This window comes from Polypterus senegalus, chromosome 10 (genome assembly GCF_016835505.1).
Source record: "Polypterus senegalus isolate Bchr_013 chromosome 10, ASM1683550v1, whole genome shotgun sequence".
NCBI lineage: Eukaryota > Metazoa > Chordata > Cladistia > Polypteriformes > Polypteridae > Polypterus > Polypterus senegalus.
Window position 1 is genome coordinate 158,656,152 of NC_053163.1, and position 15,700 is coordinate 158,671,851.

The following is a 15,700-nucleotide window of genomic DNA, read 5'->3' on the forward strand; positions in this document are numbered from 1 at the left end:
CAATTACTTTGACAATCATGTTACATTAGTTTTAAAATGTTTCCTTTTCTTTCTCTTTCCTTCTTTAACACACTACTTCTCGCTGCCAAGCGGGTATATATATATATATAGATAGATAGAGAAATATATATATAGATAGATATGAGAACAACACTCATATCAATGACAAAACAATTACATTAACAACCATGTTACGTTAGTTTTAAAATTTTTCCTTTTCTTTTTCGTACCTTCTTTAACACACTACTTCTCCGCTGCGAAGCGCGGGTATTCTGCTATATATATATAGATAGATAGAGGTATATATATATAGATAGATAGATATATATATATATATATAGATTGATATGAGAACAACATAGATAGATAGATAGATAGATAGATAGATAGATAGATAGATAGATAGATAGATAGATACGAGAACAACACTCATATCAATGACAAAACAATTACATTAACAATCATGTTACGTTATTTTTAAAATTTTTCCTTTTCTTTTTCGTACCTTCTTTAAAACACTACTTCTCCGCTGCGAAGCGCGGGTATTCTGCTAGTAATCTATAAAATGAAGTGAAACGTGGAAGTTAAAATGTTCCGTAAATAATCCAATCAAATTAAAGTTAAAACACAGTCAGAATCTTCCTTTGAAACTAACACAAGGTCCAATGCCCTTTTATAAAATCTGGTGTCTCCTCACCTTATCCCATCAGGACCACCGAAAGGTGTAGTCATCCTTTAATCCCGGGTATCTGGGCATCTACATGTGTCTTTGGTGCCTACATGGGAGACGCTGCACAACGGTGCCACTCCTACCCCTCTGCATAGCCCAATATGGGCTCCTCTTCCTCGGCCCCTCTCTTGAGCGCAAGCCTGCTGCTCGGTTTCTCCAGGGCATACTCCCGACCATCTGCCTCCTTTCCTCCCGATCCTGTGTCTTTCTTCTTCCTTAACCTCTGTTCCTTCCTTTTCCCCCTTTTCTTCCTTGTCTTCCCTCCTCTGCCGTGTGAACTCCCTTTATAGCTCCGATTGGGTGTCCTCCACTTGCTCTGAGGTGTGAATGAGGCACTTGACTGACCCGCTCACATTTGCCCATGAATGTGTAATCAGCCAGGCACCCCAACCAACCTCGGAGCAGTGTGTGCACACTCATACATTCACCTGTACCTGCTTGGAGACTGTATGCTCTGGGATTCTCGATTGTTTTGTTTAAATTGTGTTTTGCCTTGTAACTCTTATCATCATGCCACCTACATTTCCTTCTTTACCAATGGCTCCAATATGGAGTCAAGTCAGGAATACAATATTTCTGGAAGTTCTCTCCTGGACCCAAAACACCTCCTCCTTACTAAAGAGGTGACAGAAGCGATTGCACTTCCTGGGGCGCATACGGACAGCTAATCTCCTTACTTCCACCCTCACCTCTTTCTACAGAAACCATAGCAAAGACAGTGTATTGACCACCTGCATCACTGTCTGGTATTGGGAGCAGTAGAGAAAACATAAATGGGACAAACCCAACTCTATAGCACACACTGCCAAAAGAGGGCCACCAACATAATCAGAGACCACTCTCACCCTCACGTTAGACTCAACACTCTTGCCCTCTATAAAGTATACAGTGCAAGACTGAGAGATTTCATAAAAGTTTCGCCCCACAAGCCATTAGACTCTTAAACATTGATCAGTCTGATGATACAGGGCAATGGGTAACTCAGCTGTGCAATATGTTACCTTTTAACTTATCATTCTAGTTGTTTATTCCTATTTATTTTTGTTGTCTATTCTTGCACTAAATTATTCCAGGTGATGCAGTTTTGTTCTGCTGTGCACTGCTGTGTGTGGCTTTGAATGTCAAATAAAGTCACCCTTGACCTGCTACCTCTACCACTCTTGCCTGGTAACGTGTTCCACATGGGCTGAGATTGACCTTCCAGCTACCTGCTAGTGCCGTGTTCAGTACTTTCACTCGTACCTTCATTTTCCACCACTTATCCAGAACCAGGATCAGGACCAGGTCACAGGGGCAACAGCCTTAGCAGTGAGGTTAATATGTTCCTTTCCCCAGTGCCTGACTTTTCATAATAATTCATCCAGATATGCTATCTTGCCTTTTGTGTTCAGTGTATCATCAAAATGAAAAACTAACAAGGGGAGAACTTTCAATCCAACAAGCTCATTTAATAGCTGAATTGTCCGAAGCTTAATTTACTGTTGAAGCCAGCAGCAAGACTTCATAGGTTACTCCTGATTTCTGCTGTTTAAAGAAATGCTTCCAGACGTTTGTCTTGAAAGCAGTTCTCCTTAGTCTCCACTAGGTGTCCTCAACTACATAAGTCATCTTTTTTGAGACTTTGATAAAGTCTTTGAGAATTTTGAAGTCGGGTGCAAATGTGCTGTGGGAGAACAGTGGACTGAAATTGCTGGTGCCACTACCCATCACCAAGGCTTCCTTCTGAACAGTCACAGGAGGAGGAAGGAAGACTTGTTGGCAGCTGGCATCACTGTCGTTATTGAAGGCCCAACACTCTGTGCTAGATGACTTAATCTTGTAGTTGCCGTGCAGAACTATAGACTAGACTGGCATCCAGACTGGCAGTTTTTTATCTTGTAGTTGCCATGCAGAACTATAGACTAGACTGGCATCCAGACTGGCAGGTTTTTTTTTTAATAATACCTATTTTTTCTAATTATTTTCATTTCCCTTGCTGCCTTTTGCTGCTATTGGTCAATTAGGACCTTAAGAGGCAATTTCAAGAGCCCTATTTATGCCACCTGATTGCTTCAGTTCTTGAGCTTCTTCTTGATTTTATCTCTTGGCTCCCAATTGTAATTTCCCCATTTTCATACACGTAAGTCTTTTGGAAATTCTCATTTTGAATTTTTAGTTTCCTTTGTATTTGACTGTTATTTTCTGGTTTGAATTTTTGCTTAACAGGTTTGGTTTTGTCAGTCATTTTTTAAACCCGTTCAGTCCTGAACAGGGTTGCGGGGGGTGCTGGGGAGGAATAATCCCTGGGCAGGGTGCCAGACCATCGCAGGGTGAACACACACACACACACACACCCACACACACACAGCGGCCAATTTAGGCCTGTCTTTGGACTGTGGGAGGAAACCCATGCAGACTCTGTACAGGGAGGACGTGAGACACAAATCCTGATGTCCTTATTGCATTGCACCACCGTGCCACCCATGATTTGGTTTTGTCTTTATAAAAAATACTGTACCTCTTTACCTTTCATTCTTTTCTTGTGTATTTTGTCTTTCTTTGCATACTTTAAACCTTGTTTTCAAATGAGGGATTGCTTCTAGTTTTTTTTTTTTTGCCTCTGCATTTGCCTGTTGACTACTTTTAACATCCATCCATCCATTATCCAGCCTACTATATCCTAACTACAGGGTCACGGGGGTCTGCTGGAGCCAATCCCAGCCAACACAGGGCGCAAGGCAGGAAACAAACCCTGGGTAGGGCCACCTCAGGGCACACACACACCATGCACACACTAGGGACAATTTAGAATCGCATCTTATTGAATTTATTAAAATCAAACAGCATTCCATACATCCATCCATCCATCCATTTTCTGACCCGCTGAATCCAAACACAGGGTCACGGGGGTCTGCTGGAGCCAATCCCAGCCAACACAGGGCACAAAGGCAGGAACCAATCCTGGGCAGGGTGCCAACCCACCGCAGGCATTCCATGCAAGCAAGTCAAATTTTACAAAACCAGGGTCAGTGTCAAGTCAACCCCCACTCATGAGAAGAGAGCCAGGCCAACACGGTGAAACTGGAATACAGTGGTCCTCAATCACGGTCCTGGTGGGCCGCAGTGGCTACGGGTTTTCATTCGGGCCAGGGTCCTAATTAGAATTCAGTCCTTGCTGATAATGAATCTTGGTGTTTAACTCTATGCCTTGTTTGTGCTTTCATTCATCAGATACAAAGTTTAGTTCCTTTGTAGAATCTACAAGAGGTCCTCAGTTACAGTCCTGGGGGTCCGCTATGGCTGCAGGTTTTCACTTTAACTAATTTCTTAATGAGAACTAAAGCAATACGTATTTTGGGCTTCATTTTAGTTCTCTTGCCTGTTACCATTCAGAACCCTTCCTTGCCTGTTTTAGATTTTAGCAGCTGCATTTAAGTTTTAATTGTTCCCTGTTTTCTTGAGCAGACAATAATGAGATGCAGATAACCAATAAACCAGCAGCTCTCCAGCTCTCCGTGTTTACCATGAAGTATCTGTGATTAAAAAAAATGTTTAGAAATGAATGAGAGGGGAATTGGGAGGACCGTTAAGTTTAAATCTATTCTGGTCCACAAAACACTTGGATAACGTTCTCACAGCAGGAAACTCCACAGTGCAATTGAAATTTCTCTTGGATTAATGCAAGCATTAACAAGCCAAACCGTTCAATACCACGTTTCATTGTCGCCATGGACTGTCTTCTAATTAGGAAACTAGTTGGAATAAAAACCTGCAGCCACTGCAGCCCCCCAGGACCGTGATTGAGGACCCCAGCTTCAATAGTAGAAAAAATAGGTAAGTAAATAAACAGAATAAAAAGGGGAAGAGAATCAGTCAGTCGTTTTCCAACCCACTATACCCTAACACAGGATCACGGGGGTCTGCTGGAGCCAATCCCAGCCAACACCGGAGCGCAAGGCAGGAACCAACCCTGGGCAGGGTGCCAGGTTTATTCATCAAGCTCAGATACCCCAGATACACCAGGGGTGACTAAAATGATGTCACAAACCAGCACACCCTGGGGTATTCTGGGAAAGATATGACATGTCAAGGAGTCATTTGTGTTGCTAGAATAATTTATTAATTGTTGTAAAAGTCCTTCAACCAATGGTGGTGAGGTTGGCGGGTTGCACACAAGTGTGCACTTGAGAATAGGCAACCCCCGTATTAATGACTTAGTAAGTACATAGCACCTGCTGCAAGAATTATTACAAGAACAAGAAAATACAAACACATAACTCCAGTTCTTAAATCCTTACACTGGCGCCCGGTTAAGTTTAGGGCAGATTTCAAAATCCTCCTTTTAACATATAAAGCACTAAATGGCCGAGGTCCGGCTTACTTGTCTCAACTTATCATGACTTACAAACCAGAGTGCAAATTAAGATCTCAAGATGCCGGTCTGCTTAGGATTCCAATGATTAATAAAATAACAGTGGGAGGTCGAGCTTTTAGTTACAGGACCCCTAAACTGTGGAGTGGTCTGCCTGCTACTATAAGAGATGCCCCTTCACTCTCAGGCTGAAGACTCACAACTTCAGTTTGGCACACCCTGACTAGAGCTGCTGATTAACTGTGCAGACTGCGTCTCTGTTGTCAGTCATCAGCACTACAACAGCAGTAATATGAGAGTTAGAATTTGTTACTCACCCTCCCCTATTCTGTTTCTCTTCTCTGTACTCAAATGTGGCACTCGGTGCCACGGCCCACCTGACAAGTTGTTTTGCCTGCCTAAGATGAAGTCATCCCTGATGGAGGATCGCAGGAATCATGGGAAAGAGGGGTTCTTACATTGGATTAGCGCTATTTCAGCTGTGGAATGGCCAAATGGGGGAGGCAGCTTGATGGATAAGGTCTCCAGGACTCTAAACAAATCCAAATCATATTTTTGGATATCATCTACTGTTAAATTCTTCTCCGTACTTGTAAAATTTTTATTTTTTTACTGTATTGAGGATTTGTTCTGTTCTGTGTATTGTATTGTACTGTTTCGTATTGACCCCCTTTTTCTTTTTGACACCCACTGCACGCCCAGCCTACCTGGAAAGGGGCCTCTCTCTGAACTGCCTTTCCCGAGGTTTCTTCCATTTTTACCCTACAAGGGTTTTATTGGGAAGTTTTCTCTTGTCTTCTTAGAGAGTCAAGGCTGGGGGGCTGTCAAGAGGCAGGGCCTGTTAAAGCCCATTGCTGCACTTCTGCTGTGAGTTTGGGCTAAAAAAAAACGAATTGTATTGTATTGTATTGTAGGTTAGGGTCAATTGTGTAATAAAAGAGAAAGGAATGATGGGAAAAAGGGGAGAACAAAAAGGGAAAAATAAACAAGTTGGCCAGGTGGAGCATGAAGAAATGTCTGAATTCAGGGCTTGGGAGGTCCACTGTGCAGTGCACGGAGAGCAGAAGAGGTGCGCCGAGGTGGAGAGTCGATGGACTAAGCGTTAGTCAAGTCTGGTAAATGGTGGAAGGGGTAGCAGAGGAGTCCCAAGATTACGTTTGGAGAGGTTAAGATGACGATGTGGGAACGGAGTGGAGAGCTGAAGTAGCGATGGGAAGTTACTGAGGGCTTTCTCCGGCTTTGGACGATGCAGTGACTAAGCCGCTTACACCGGGCAGGTTATTGAGATCTTTGCAGGGGTTACCTGCTGACCAGACACTGTATTTTGATACCTGGAATGTCTTTTTGCTGTCATTGAAATCTCTTTAATGAATTATGTGAGACATGTTTTTAATGAAGCATATTTATTTATTAGGGTGCATGTGGGTCGGGGCGGGTCTACCATCAGGGCGTTCTGGGAGCGCGCCTAGGGTCCCCTAACATGCAAAAGGCCTTTTTAGCAAGCCATTGATGAAACGAGTGTGTGTCCGTGCAAAGAAATGACCAAAGGGTGACCCCTTCCACTGAGCTTGTCAAAAATGTTACAGTCTGTGGACACTGAAATGACCAAACCACCTGATTAAACAATGAAGTCACCAAGTGCCGAACGCAAGAATGGGAAATAACCGCACCATGTTAAACTACTGGGTGTCCACATGCGGCCTTGCTAAACCCTTAACTACTCGCACAGGTGTATTTTGTGCAACGTCCTTTTATCTGAAATTACCGGCGTCATCCGCCATCTATCCTCTGCTTGATTCACTACAACTACCGTGCAGCAATGGTTTCTCTCCAGTGTGCACAGTCGCCACTTCCATATGGAGCATTCAGTACTCCTGCAGTGGATCAAAGTGTGACTAGTGACGAATGAGCACTTTAGTATTGGGTGGTCCAGATCTAATTATGCAATTTTCATTACGCTTTAACTCATTAAGTTTATTACATAGAAAATCACCCGAAAAATCCCAGACCATTGAGAAGTGTGCGAACTGACGACATGAAGAATCGTCTTTGCGCAGAACTGGAATTGTCTCCGCATAAATCAAAGTCATCCAGATGATCTCAATCTGCATAATTAGATCTGGACCACCCTGTAGTGGATCAGGTTTATGTTCAAATAGTCCTAGACTCCATCCATCCATCCATCCATCCTCTTCCGCTTATCCGAGGTCGGGTCGCGGGGGCAGCAGCTTAAGCAGAGAAGCCCAGACTTCCCTCTCTCCGGCCACTTCTTCCAGCTCTTCCGGGAGAATGCCAAGGCGTTTCCAGGCCAGCCGGGAGACATAGTCCCTCCAGCGTGTCCTGGATCTTCCCCGGGGCCTCCTCCCAGTTGGACGTGCCCGGAACACCTCACCAGGGAGACGTCCAGGAGGCATCCTGATCAGATGCCCGAGCCACCTCATCTGACTCCTCTCAATGTGGAGGAGCAGCGGCTCTGACTGAACTTCTCACCTTATCTTTAAGGGAAAGCCCAGACACCCTGCGGAGGAAACTAATTTCAGCCGCTTGTATTCGCGATCTCGTTCTTTCGGTCACTACCCATAGCTCATGACCATAGGTGAGGGTAGGAGCGGAGATCGACTGGTAAATTGAGAGCTTTGCCTTACGGCTCAGCTCCTTTTTCACCACGACAGACCGATGCAGAGCCCTCATCACTGAGGATGCTGCACCGATCCGCCTGTCGATCTCACGATCCAATCTTCCCTCACTCGTGAACAAGACCCCGAGATACTTGAACTCCTCCACTTGGGGCAGGATCTCTCCCCCAACCCTGAGAGGGCACTCCACCCTTTTCCGGCTGAGGACCATGGTCTCGGATTTGGAGGTTCTGATTCTCATCCCAGCCGCTTCACACTCAGCTGCGAACCGCTCCAGAGAGAGCTGAAGATCACGGCCTGATGAAGCAAACAGGACAACATCATCTGCAAAAAGCAGTGACCCAATCCTGAGTCCACCAAACCGGACCCCTTCAACACCCTGGCTGCGCTAGAAATTCTGTCCATAAAAGTTATGAACAGAATCGGTGACAAAGGGCAGCCCTGGCGGAGTCCAACTCTCACTGGAAACGGGCTCGACTTACTGCCGGCAATGCGGACCAAGCTCTGACACCGGTTGTACAGAGACCGAACAGCTCTTATCAGGGGGTCCGGTACCCCATACTCCCGGAGCACCCCCCACAGGATTCCCCGAGGGACACGGTCTAACGCCTTTTCCAAGTCCACAAAGCACATGTAGTCCTAGACGGTGTCATACTATTCAGTTATACGGTATTAAGTTACGTTAGAAACAATTTAAAACTATTTCAGTATCGCAGTATGCATTTTAACACTCATGTATAAAGTACACCAACGTGAGTACTTAGGAGATAGTGAAGTGTTAAAAAACTCTCTGTTAAGTCAACCAGGGGGGTTTTAAGTTGGGATTGAAAAACTGGCCATTTTGTCCTTATTGAATAAACATTGATTTGCACCTTTACAGTTGTGTCTGTTTCCTCTCGTGGTGCTGGTTCACCTTGGTTACCAACTACAAGATGCCCCACTGGGGACATGTGCACACATAGCCGTGGCAAAAACAGTTACTCAAAATGGTGGCACCCAAAGCGAAAAAAATGATGTCACGATAAAACATTATTCAATAGCCTTTACTTTTTCACAGTTCTACACAAAATGAAACACCAATTTTGAATTCCATATGCTTCAAACCTTATAATCCACTAGCAGCGTTGCCCGGGAATCTATAACCAGTGAATTTCCCAAATGAAAGAAACAGAACATAGAAATAGAACAAGCAGTTTTCTGATTGATATTTTATTGTAACTTCCTCCACTCTGGATTCTGTCTGCTGTGGCTTTTCAGACACCCTTGAAATAGACTTTCTTGTGGCATCTGAAGTGGACCTTCCAATTCTACGTCTTTTTTCGGTGACATGGGTATATTAGCGAAAAGCAGGACAATTATAATGTGTTACATGGTATTACATACGGAATAAGCACCACAGTGAGATGAGTTTGCGTTATTTACAATACGTCGGAAAGCGAACAAATAGCACCAGTTAGTCAGAAAGAGCATCACTGAAATTGTACTGTGAGTCGGAAAGTGAGCAAATAGCACCACAAATACGAAAAGCCAGTGAGAAAGAGTAGCTCTGAAACCATACTGGGAAAAATGGCGGGAAGGGGTGCTCTGTTTGTAAGGAGTGTCTGTGTTTAACCGTGGTGCCATCTAACGGATGTTGGCGATGGTAACTACAGAGAGAAGTGAAATACAACCGGTGCTGCGTTTGGGGAAAATGGTGGGGGAAGGATGCTGTCTTCTTAAGGCGAGTCTCTGTTCAAACACGCTTGCATATAACGGAAGTTGGCGAATGAAATACAGCACTATCAGTGTGTGTGAGAGTGTGACGTGTAGAAATTCGGGTGTGTCAGCCAATCACGTGCACTGGGTCGTTCAAGTTTTACATCAATGAGGCAGTTCGTCTTCACCCGATCAAAGCAGTCGGCCTTCTCATACTTGGACACTTCCGCCATCTTTTGACAATCTAAAGAATCATGGGTAAAGGGCGACGCACAGAGACCAAAGCTACTGCTAGATGCCGCCGCAGCGCCCATCTTGTTGATGATAAGTGTGCCTAATGTTGTGTCTGTGAAAAGTTGCTCTGCGGTTCACTACGAACATTTGTCCAAACCAAACATACCCCATGACCTTCTCCTGGTCACAAAGGAGCCCCATCCCTAGTTTAGTGCCGATTGGACACCCGGTGCAGATTTGTATAGCGGACAAACAAACATACATATACACATATACATACACACATACGTACATTGACTCTGCTTTATATATTAGATATATGGATTGTTTGGAACTCTGCAGATAATTACGCAAAACAATGTATGCAATTCAGAGATCAAAGAAGGAATATACCTCCATACTACGTGAGGTTCAGGTAATGCTGCTATGAAGTTGATTTTACGATGTCATATATTCACTGTACGCATGTCACCACGCCATGGCTAGGGAGCTCATTATGTCTTTCGTTCATTTCCATGTATGTTATGTTGTTTGGATTTTTTACTTTTATGGTTATGAACATCACATCACTTACCCAAAATGAGTTCAAGGCTGAAACAATGGCAACTCGTGACCTGTCAACGGCAGCCCACCACACACAAGTGGGTCACGCCATAGCGGTCGAGAAACACTGACCAAGATCATCAAAGGCCTTCTCGAGATCCAAGTTTACCATTGTCATAGGGATGCTTCGTTCATTAGGATATTACATTGATTCCCTCCTTTGTAGCAAATTATCTTTTATTTTTTGCCCCAGGACTGCACCTGCTTAGTTGTCTTACCCACTAACTTAAAGAAGAGGTCAACATAATCAAGTAAACATCAGTCTCGGAGACTGTTTGGGAACAAATGTGACAGGACAAGGGTGCAAATTTGACCACCATAATTGAAGAGCTCAGAATAAAAGTTCCAATTTTTTGGTTACAAAATCTAAGAGCTGTTTTCAGCTAAACAGAAATTCACCAAACAAGAGCATGTTAAAACAATTTTTAAACACAGGGAGGAAGTCAGCATTCTCGAATGGAGGTGGGCCGCTCGTTCCACCAGCCAGGACCTACACATGAAAAGAGTCCAGAATGAGATTTGACACCATGCAGAGGTGGTATCACCAGATGCAGAAAAATTCTAACTTTTTCCTCATCTGATCAGCAAGAATTCTATTCCAGATTTTATAATCTACACGGAGTAAGGTAATGGGTCTACACTTCTGCACCTTGTTTAGGTGTTCTTTAATTAGTAAGTAGGGTGTGGCCTGCAGGGGGTGCTTCAGCTCCCTAAACCAGACACAGACAGGCACAGGCACAAGTCCAGCACAACACACAGGTTTCTTTGTGTGAAACTCTTTCCAAAGAGTTTCCCACTAACCATCACACTATACAAATAAGCACAATAAAGCAAGCACAAAAACAGCCCACTGCAATACTTGGTCTTATTTCTCTCTCTGTGTGTGTCTCTGTTTCTGCCTGCACTCCTCCTCCTCCAGCAAGCTGCGTCTTCTCCTTCCCGACTCTGACTCCTGGAGCAATGGCAGTTGGCTTCTTTTATGTAATACCCGGGAGTACTTCCAGTGTCCCGTAGGCTGGTCTGGAAGCCCAATAAAGCAGGGCCCGGCAGTCACTGCAGCTCTCTCTGGTGGCACCTCTGGAACCCAACAGGGCTGAGCCACCAAACTACAAGTCCTAGAGTGCCCTGCGGGAATCCGGAGTGCTGTTGCAACCCAGGAGGACTGCCACCTAGTGATCCGGGGGAGATAATGACCTAAGCACACGTTCTACCCCAGTCCTTCCATTAAGAAGGCTTCCTGGGGTGCTGTAACAACCCAGGGGTACTGCCACCTAGTGATCCAGGGGGAAGTAATGACCCTGGTCCTTCTCATTAAGAAGTAATCCCGCCCGGGCAAGGGCACTGGTCACCAGCCACAAGGGTTATAATGCTGTTTTTACAAGTATTAGGAATTTGCTTCCCTTCACGTACCTCTGTTTAAAGTTCAGTAAAATCATCTTGTAACAGTTGGCTAGAAAGTTTGCTAGAATTCTATAGGGAGACCGTCAGCTTCTGGGGTTTTGCCCTTTGGTCTCTTTTGGACTCCTTTTAAGAGCTACTTCCACCTCCTTTTGCTTTATTCTTCCTTCCAGTACATTTGGTGGCAGCAAGTGGGCAGCACATAGAAGCTGGTACTTAAAATTAAACTTTAAAACACAATGAGAAGCTTCACCTCTCTGAAGTCTTGTGCCATCGATTCACATGCTTGTATTCCCAAAACTCAGTGAACCACAGCACCATTATTCTTGATCTAAGTTTACGCATTGCTGGCTTTGAATAAAAAGATTTAAAGATCTGATACTCTGCTCACCTTCTACTGGCTTTACATTTTATGACCTGGCATTGGTCCCCAGACCTGACAGGCAGCGACCATCCAGCATGTTCACATTTACTGTTTTTCTATCAAGATCGTTAGCTGCCCTAATTGGTGTGCTGGTGCCAGCCACTCCAGAGCTGTTTAAAGGGGGATTATGTTTATTTGGTAGGCTGACAAGGCGTGAGAGCAAGCTGTGCCTCTCTTCGTCCCCCTTTAAGCTGTCATCAAGAGAATAGCAGGAGATGGACAGAATGAGTGAGAGAGCGAGAGCATCCGTCCTCCGCCTGGCTGTCAGTTCGTCACATCTCACAGCCACTGCCTTGATGGAAGCATCCTGTGGAGAGAGCATTTCCCCCAGGTGGCATTGGATCCCGCCCTCCGTGATGCTGCGCTCGGTCATGTTTCATAGCCCCTGGCTGCATTCATCACAGCCCTTTAGAGCTCCGGTCTCGTTGGCAGGCCGCCTGTCAGCTTTATTTCTATTTTTTTTTTTATATTGCCAGAGGTTGCCATTAACCTGATTGTCCTTTATCATGCCCTCCGAGTGGAGGTAGCAGTAACATTAACAGTATTCTTAGTGTCACGTGTTCAGAGTCCAGCGAAATTTTTACTTGCATGTCCAACCATGAAATACGTCGCCACTCTCATGATAAACAATTGAAAACACAAAACACCAGTCTTCCTGATAGCGCTCTGTAGACTCCGTCCTATTGCTGTGTAGCACCCCCTTTGCATGAGGATGGTGAAACACGATCATACTATTCACTCACCCTTGACATTCTCTTTGCTTCACTTGGACTTTAATGCACTCATCTGCTGGCAGCATTGTGCCATGCCTCCTGGCCTCACCCACAACACTCTCCTCGTTCACTTCATTCTTGACCACACCCTTAATAGGCAGATAATATTTGGCCACACCCATACCTCGTAACTCACCCTTGGCCAGAGTGCCCCATGCAGGGTAGGCTGAATCACCTTTAGTTGTTGAGCCCCCCTGCAGGATATGATGAATGCAGAGCAAGCACTCAAAGAACTATTACCAGGTTTGTTGAACAATGACGGTTGCTGGTTACTTTGTTGCTCTCCATTTTTTTTTTAAGGTGTTAGCCTTTGGAACACCTGGAGATGTCTGTCGTAAAAGAGGAAATGAGATTGTGCTATTCATAGCCTTAATAATATATTGTGACGTTTTGTCATCTTGAGGCGTCCTTGCACATCCTCACGCACTCTTCTGCTGTCAGCATTTTGCCACGCCCATGGCCACACCCACAACACTACACTTAACCACACCCTTCATGGGCAGTTAACATTTGGCGACACCCATCTCTTGCAACTCACTCACTTGGTCAGAATGCCCTTAGTTGTAGTGTCCCCTGCAGGACAGGAAGAATCTGGAGTAAGCACTCAACTGCCAGATTTATTGAATAATGCTCTATAGCACCCCCTTCTGTGACTAGGTGTGTACTGTGAATGACAGTGGGCTGCTGTCTTCAGGTACTCTATCACTCACTGTGGCATTGTGATGGTACTTGCTACTATAAAACTGAGACAGATTAATGATGTTGAAATGAGATTGCGCTAATCTGTCAGCCTTAATTTTACATACACACACTAGTGTGCTCATCTGCTTCCGGGCATCGTGCCACACCCACGATGACACCCACGACACTCTCCTTGTTTGCGTTATGCATAACTTCACCCTCCTAGGGGCTGCTAGACATTTGGCCACACCCATCTTTTGCAACTTGCCTTTGGCCCCACCTCTCATTTTTTGTTGCCTGGAACATTACTGACATGCTGAGGGACAAGTGTGGCTCTTTAACCTTTTGGCTCCATCAAGCTTAGGGTAGAATTAAACCAGAATAAGTATTTAAAGAGCCATCCCCAGGTTGATGAATGATGCTCTGTAGCACCCCCTTGTGTTACTATGTGTGAACTCTGAATAATTAATTTCATTGCTCATCACCTTTAAATCCCTAGAGGTTTACAACAGGCAGATGAGATTATATGGATGATGCTCTTTAGCACCCTCTCGTGTTACTAAGTGTGTACTGTGTATGATTAATGAGCTGGTAATGGTAATGTGCTAATCATCAGTTATGTATAGGGCCTTTTCTTCATCTCAGCATGTCCTCATGCACCTTGATGCACTCATTTGCTTCATTATTTTCCACACACACAATTCTCATCCCATTCACTTAAACCTTAAACACACCTATTAACATTTGGCCACACCTTATCTCTTGCAATGTACGCTTGGCACACCTCTCACTTTTTGTTGCCTGGCAACACCAGTTATGTACAACGGTAGGGGCGTGGCTCTTTAAGAGGACCGCTTTTCTATCTTTTTGGCTCCATTAAGCTCTGCCTACCCAACTCAAAGAGCCATTGGCTGGGAGATGTATGATGATCTATGGCGCCCTCTTGTGTTACTACAAGTGTATTGTGTTTAGTATGTGGGCTGATGGCTTCAGATTATTTCATTGCTCTTCACGTTTAAACTCCTAGAGCAGTGATTCTTAACTTTTTTTGAGTCACTGACCCCTTTAAGAAGATGATGAAAGCATATGGACCCCCAGAAATATTGACATAAACACAACTTTGCATGCAAGGAATTTAATGTACTTTATTTATCGAGATTGGAGTGTCTCATACATATACACCTTACACAAAGTATTATTAAACTTTAAAGTAAACAGTCTAAAAAAAACCCTCCTCTTTTATGCAAAAAGTAACAATTACTGATTATAATTATACAATCCTCTTGTGCAAATTAAAACAGATCTACTTCTGCTATGTTTTCTAATACCATTACTACTACTGCATCTACTCTAAATCAACAGTATTGGGCTGTATAATGAATATGAATGTTAATTTTTATCTGACCCTCATGGACCCCCTGAAACATATTGGGGGTCCATGGATCTCAGGTTAAGAACCCCTGTCCTAGAAGTTTCCAACATGCAGATGCGATTGTACTGATGATGCTCTTTAGCACCCCCTTGTGTTACTTAGTGTGTATTGTGTATGAATAGTGAGCTGTTGGTTTCAGGTTACCTATTTGCCATCCGTGGAATTGTGATGGTGCTTTCCAGCAAGAAAATAAGATTGTATTAATGATATGAAATAGGATTATGCCAATCTATCAGTTTTGATTTTATATAGTGCCTTTTCTCCAATTCAAATGCATTCATGCACCTTAACGCAGCATTTTGTCACACCCACAACTCTTTTCCCCTTCGCTTATTCCATAACCACACCCACCATAGGGGGTTAACATTTGGCCACACCCATCTTTTGCAAGTTGCCTCTTGGTCCAGCCTCTAATATTTTGTATCTTAGCAACCCTGGTGAGGAAGGCAGGCTCTATTGTAGGCACAGAGCTGGACAGTTTGACATCCGTGACAGAGCAATGGGCGCTGAGCAGACTCCTGTCGATCATGGAGAATCCACTGAACAGGATCATCTCCAGACAGAGGAGCAGCTTCAGCAACAGACTGCTGTCACCATCCTGCTCCACTGACAGACTGAGGAGACCCCACACTATGCGACACTTCAATTCCACCCGGGGGGTAAACGTTAACATTATACAAAGTTATTGTCTGTTATACGTGCATTGTTATCACTCTTTAATTTAATATTTTTTATCAGTTTGC

General features: G+C 44.3%; 1 protein-coding gene across 1 annotated transcript in view; it reads left to right on the plus strand.

Moving 5' to 3' along the window:
• The window catches only part of efna2a (ephrin-A2a), a 337,155-nt gene that overhangs the window by 215,630 nt on the left and 105,825 nt on the right, over positions 1-15,700 (plus strand). The gene's annotated exons all lie outside the window — the stretch shown is intronic.